The sequence below is a fragment of the Diorhabda carinulata genome, chromosome 1 (assembly GCF_026250575.1).
Source record: "Diorhabda carinulata isolate Delta chromosome 1, icDioCari1.1, whole genome shotgun sequence".
NCBI lineage: Eukaryota > Metazoa > Arthropoda > Insecta > Coleoptera > Chrysomelidae > Diorhabda > Diorhabda carinulata.
The window spans coordinates 6,960,311-6,967,028 of record NC_079460.1 but is presented as its reverse complement, the minus strand read 5'-3'; positions in this window follow the sequence as shown (position 1 = coordinate 6,967,028).

Genomic DNA, 6,718 nt, shown 5'->3' with positions numbered 1-6,718 from the left:
CTACAGTTATTAAGAACACAGCCATCAATTATTATTCAGAACAAATGACAAACACTCAAACTGTGAACACAAAGAGAAATGAAGTGTTATACAAATTCTGTTTCTAATTGTGGCGTCAAAGTTCTGCCATGAAGTACAGAGCTGTATTTACATATCTATCAAAATCAGGGCCTCAAAGGGTTATCTTGCTAAGCAAGAATAATTAGATGATTGAACTGGGCATTTTGTATCAGTCACCCGCACACTATTTGTTAATTGCCATCAATTAATTATGGTTATTGTGCGATGACGTTAGTCAAATCATTGTTCTCTATCTATTTTGCATATGTAAATATTACTTTGCCTGCAAAACTTGTTATATTCGAAATCTGTCTGCGCATATTTATATTTTCACGGGACGCCGAACAATATATTTGTATTATTTTATATGAAACACTTGAGTTTAATATTGTGTTTTTATTTCAACAACGTTTTTATCAGCAAATACAGTTTGTAATTTCATAACCACATAGCTACATGATAGTCTACAGTATCTATATAGTATTTGTAGTAGTTTATAGTATTAACAAAATAATATACACACTGAGAAATAAAATAGTCTAATCTATACTTTATCCCCGTTGGATTTCTTGGTCTATTTCCACCGCAAATATATTTAACTTTGTAAAGGAAGCTCCTTCCAAATTCCGTCACATTTTATTTTCGAATTATTTAGCTAATGCTTTTATCCAAATCACAAAAAATTACTCATTCTGCTCATCTTTACATCTCATCACACTGTGCCCAAACTTCAGTTTTCTTATAAGGTAAGTCACAAAGTTTTTAGGTACATCATCATGTTGTCATGGAAAATTTCGCATTTCCCACTAAATCAATGCTTGTAGGTTAGTTTTTTTATTAAAATGGGTAAAAGGAGGTGGTGGGCGTTCAGTTACAAAAAAGAACTGAGCCGGAAAGCCGTCAGAGCTGACGGAAATTCGAACAGAAGAGAATTTCTATTAAAATAGTTTTTTTCACCACTTTCATTTATTAAAATTCGGAAAACTTCTCATTGAGAATGACATTCGATCAAATTTCCCAAATTTGGAATTCCGTTATAGGTTTTTTGCTATTTTCTACTGTGAAGAATTTATTTTGATTCCAGTTTTTTTCCATATCCAACTATCCTAAATTGAAAAATATTGAATTCACAATGGATCGAAATTGAAATATTTGATGCATTTTTCCATACTCCACGACAGGTTATACCCCCATAAGTTACTGTGCTACAGATATCTGCAATCATACAATAGCAATGTTGTGTCTTTTTTTCAGAAAAATGAAAAAAAAAGGAATAAAAATACTCAGAACTTGACTTCACCATTCAAGCTATTCGTGATGTCATGAGAACTGCAAATTCGGACAAAATTCATGAAAGATATGCAGTATATTGCATACTCTACACTTTCAGATCCATATATCAATATCATAATTCTATTTGGATATTAAATGCACATAAGCGTATGTTTCCTGTCACCATGGAATACTTGTCATTGTTCAGAACTTAATGGAGAAATCGAAAAGACCAATTCCACTTCCAAATAATCGCCTCCAGATACTATGGTATAAAGAGTTTTTGAATTGACATCCGAAGAAAATATCAGTGATATAACAGCAAATACTGAGATTAATGAACATGCAGAATCAACTGTGCAATTTTTCTCGAATAATTTGCGCACTGAATAAGACCATCCTAGTGATATTTAGTGATATGTAAATAAAATTAATTAGTTTTTGTTTACAGTTTAAGATCAAGTAAAAAAGTGTTGATGCAGTCCCCAATGGTAGAACAAAGTGAATATAATTTCAAATATTATTGGAAGAAGTATATATGCTCTTTGTGGTCAACGATTTATAATTCTAGTTTTAGTAAAACGCTGGAGAAAGTAGGAATTACCTCATCTGCTTTAGAAATAATCACGCACTTGTATTTGTTTAACGTATCCGTCTGATTTCTATCTTCTAAGTATCTTGGTAAATTTTCTTTGCCAGGTAGGGTACTTTGGAAACAACGCGATGGAATCTTATATATCTTCAGGAAATAATTTTCCTACCCCACTAGAAAGCTTTAGTCTAATTGCAGAAACATTTCAGAAAAGTTTATTATTGTCGCAGTTTAAAAAAATCTATAATTTGAGAAGAATTCACAAGGTTACAGATCGATAATTCAAAAGGATACATGCCCAATTTATATGGTTAATTTTGGTCTAAATTATAATGTGAAAATCCACATTTGTGTATCCATATTCTTCGACATCTTTGAAAATACGCGTAGTGTAAAGATTCAGAAAAATAGCGATAGTTTTCTTATTTAACTAAATGAGTTTTTTTGTTATCACGTCAATTTACTACGTAAACGAAACTTCGCGGAGGGATTTTCTAATCTATAGGAAAACAGTTTTTTTATAATATCAAATCTGATAAATATGTGAGCTCCACAAATAAAAAAACTATCATTTTATTTGTCCGTAGCCTGACATTGTTTTGATTACGCTTTCCTCGAGTGATTTATTGGGAATTATGTTCATAGATAGAATTATAGTGAACGAGATTAAGTGTACTTCGTCATCTGAAAGAAAAATATATAAAAATGTGTTTGGCAGCAATCAAGTACATGAAAAGTCCATATAGAAAATTAATTCGCTTCTACCCCCGAGTCGCCAGCTTCCACGGAAAATCGGAAGAGAAAATAAAAAGATTAAAAAGATGAGTAACTTCGAATCGAATGATTGTTCGCGCCTGTCCCTTACACGTGTCAAATACAGAGATACAAAATAATAGGGGAATGACAATGTCAAAGAAACAATTGAATGATGTTTGCTTCATGTATTACAGATTTTTTATCCTCCCCCAGATTCTGTTAATACGTATTATTTTAATGCATTCACTGATTTGTTGCTTTCGCAGATCCTAAATTAATCAAGAGATTGTCTAACTTTAATCAGAAGTATATTTAGGGCTAAATCCAGGGTTACTGTTTCCATTGTTTGATAGCTTCAAGGTAACGATTTAATTTATTCATGTGATGGTTGACCATTAATATATAGTCACGGACAAGTTTGGAAGCATATTTTTCACACTTTTCTACATTTGAAATGTTTTTCTTTAAATTAATTATTTCTTGAGGAATTACTTATTGGAACTAATAATATATAATTATTGAATTGATCCCCTCGACAATTCTATATTCAATTGACAGAGTTGTATTAGCACATGAAATGATTCAGCTTTTGAGGATTCTAAAATAGAGATTGGGAGGAATGCGGATTTATGTACGACCATTAATCAAAATATGTTAAGGTATTTTAACTATGAGGAGTCCAATTGAAAACTGAAAATTCTGAATGATCAATTTGATTATAATTTCAAGTTTTAAATGTCTCTGTAAAATTAATACCTGAAAAGCAAATATATATCTTGGATTTTCAAATCTAGACTGATTTTGAACTTATATTGTCATTAATTCATTATAAATCGAAGCCTAAATGAAGAATTAAACCCAAATAGACAATATTATAACCACCATTTATCAATAGTATTTGAATAAATGGAAAAACAAGGATCTTTTAGAAGCTACGAGGAGAAAACATTTTTAGAAAAATAAGAATTTCATACTTGAAAAAAGAGAGAATTAATGAATTCACTTCGATTTTCTGGAAGGTTATACAGACATACAGATTAATTTACTGATTTATTCACTAGCAGTTCGATTACACGATTAGTAACTTCTTGTAGGCAGGAATCTGATACTGTGGGAAAACCAACATAGAAAAAGTAAGTAGATTACTATGGCCAAACCAAATGATATCAAACGCTCTACTCAGCAAGTATAATAAATACCATATCTTTGTGGTGAAAAAACGAATGAAATGAAAACAGGCACACGCGTCTCAGCATCAAATAACTAATACCCCCATTCTTATCCCCACAGACAAATAAAGTTCAAGTCACGTGTTGTTCACGCCATCATTACGGCGTTTCAATGGGGTGAGAGATTTTTTGAGCCGCATTACAATTAGATTTAAGAGAATATGTTATTAGAGAACATGATATTTATTTGACTCCAATTGTTGATGAATGTTAACATGTTCTAACTACGATAATTGTAATGATAAAAGTTTTAACACCAAGTTTTACAATAAATACATGTTTTCATTCTCTATCATATATTTTTCACACTTTCTCAGTTTACGGATATTTCCTAGATTCGTACTAAACTTATTGATAGCATCTCAATATAAAAAATGATAACTATAATCACCCACCACCCACGTGGGTGAAGCGTGGCAGAAGGTGGTAATGTAGTTACGGCAACTCAGTGTAACAACTTGCCTTTTTTTCGTTTGATCTTTTTCTATATAATTATAAATAATATGTTGTCTGAGTCCCTTTTCTTTGGAGTCACAGTTGACATAACTAAATACCGCTTATTGTTAATTAAAAAAGTTTGATTGTGATTGAGTGAAAGTTATAACGATAAGCAGTTTACTAACTACTAAATATTTATTTGTATGCATACATTGTAACTTCAAAACTTTGGAAAAAAGCTCTCTGACTTTGTAGATACCGATGCGGAAAAAACGTAATTTGTCAATATTTAAGAGCCTAATTATTAAAGTAGCAGTTGTTGTTGTTAATAAGATAATCAATAATAGGTATGCATATTGTTAGGAACAAGTTCCGTAGGCCGGCCCTGTCCAGCTACAATGGAATTGTAAAAGACTAATTCGAATATTTAACAGGTTCGAGATAGTGAAGAGAATTCTGACTCTCCTATTCTACCTAAACCTCATAATTTCGTATGATAGTCTTAGTGAACCTATTCTAGACAGAGCAGACTTCCCAAACAATTCATTCGACAAGAAATTTGATAGTTTGTACCCCAGTATGTATAGGTAAAGTTAAAAAATGGCTTTTCGGCAATCTTTACTCATCCGATGGTAATCGTTATGATAACGCCTTTAAGGTTTTACAGGAAAATCGAAAATACATAATTTCTGAAGTAAATTTGCAAACTAGTTTGATCAAAAAGTTAATTAACCATTACAACCAAACAGTTGTAGTGCTTTGGAATAATCATGAGACATAAGAAATAATTTAGAGAAGTTTCAAGCTAGTGTAGAAAATCAGATTGACTCCTTGGAGAGGTACATAACCTTTCAAGGATTCTAGAGATGAAATCACATTTGTACGATATTTATAATGAAAATCAGATTCCAAAATTCTTGTAGCACTAGTAACTCTTTCAGGCTCCAAATTAATCTTTGACATAGATTTTCCTATTTTAAAACCAAAATCATTAGAATTCTACCATATATATCCCATTATCCAGAATAACAAAATAATAACTCCTTCCTCCCTTACTGATTGGATGATGTCTAAATAATGTTTTGATCATTCTAGCTTCCCCTTGAATATTATACCACTCTTGATGCTACTTCGGATTGTTATACTTTAAATTTTTTACTAGTTTGCTACATTTAGAGGCTACTTTCCATTATCTGTATTTAAATTTGAATAAGATTCCATGGCAGACCATTTTCTTTGAAAAAATAAAATCCAACTTATAACACATCACTTAATAAGATCCGGGCCTAAAAGCCATCCATATTTTCCTTAAACAGTGATACATTTAGCCTAGTGTGCTTTCATTTCGTTTCTTATTTGTCTGAGGAAATATTTTTTTCAATTTTTCATAATTATTTTTAAATATGAATCTTTGTCTTGGACATTCTTTTAATCAACGTTGAAATTCTTTACCACCTAAAGAGGCATAGTTATTTCAATAGACATCTTCAAAACTAAAAAGGTGACTGGTGAAAAAAATTATTATGATTTGAAATTGATTGTCTTCCAAGAAAATTGAAAGCAGTGCAGTAGGTGGAATATAATTTTTCTTATTGGATGTTTCTTTACATTAGAATTGAATGAAGCAGCCTATAAAAATAATTTAACCACCTTCTTTGGGATTCCCATCTTATCTGCATAATTTGGAACCATCAATTTCTAGCACAAATCATTCTTATGTTTGTATTACATTTTATTCAAATTGAGTGCATGAAAAATTTATTAGGCTGGTGCCTTCAAAGTTTATCCAAGCTTACAACAATAAATTACGATAGCTATTTGAATATTGGGAGTGAATTACAATGATTTCTTGATTTTTTATGCCCAATAGAAATCAAGGCAGATTATATCTAACCTATAATTTTAAAAACATTAAGAAACAAAAAGGTACAAAACTGAACTGTTCGAGATACCAAGTAAACTCAAGTCGTGGCATTTGATGGTCAAATTCATTAGGGAAAGAGGGTAAAGTTTCACGTACATGTAGACCAACAATTTGCGGTGAAAAAGGCAACACCCAGTTTTTCTATAGGTATATTTAACAAGCCCTTAAACCCCTATAATTATGCAAGTCGCGGTTCAACATCACCTCACACCTGTTATATCAAGCACACAGATTCTTTGTTAACGGAGACTCGCTTTCATTATGTAACACCCAACAAAAAATTCCCCTCCCTGCTATGCATCTCATTAATACCGAATATGAGAGGAAAAAATAGTTCTGTTATGCGTTTTAGGCCAGGTAAGTAAATAGAGGTACTTTATTCCAAACCAATACATTAATGTACAAACTACGATTTTTCTTTTTATTAATGACACCAAGCACACCAAA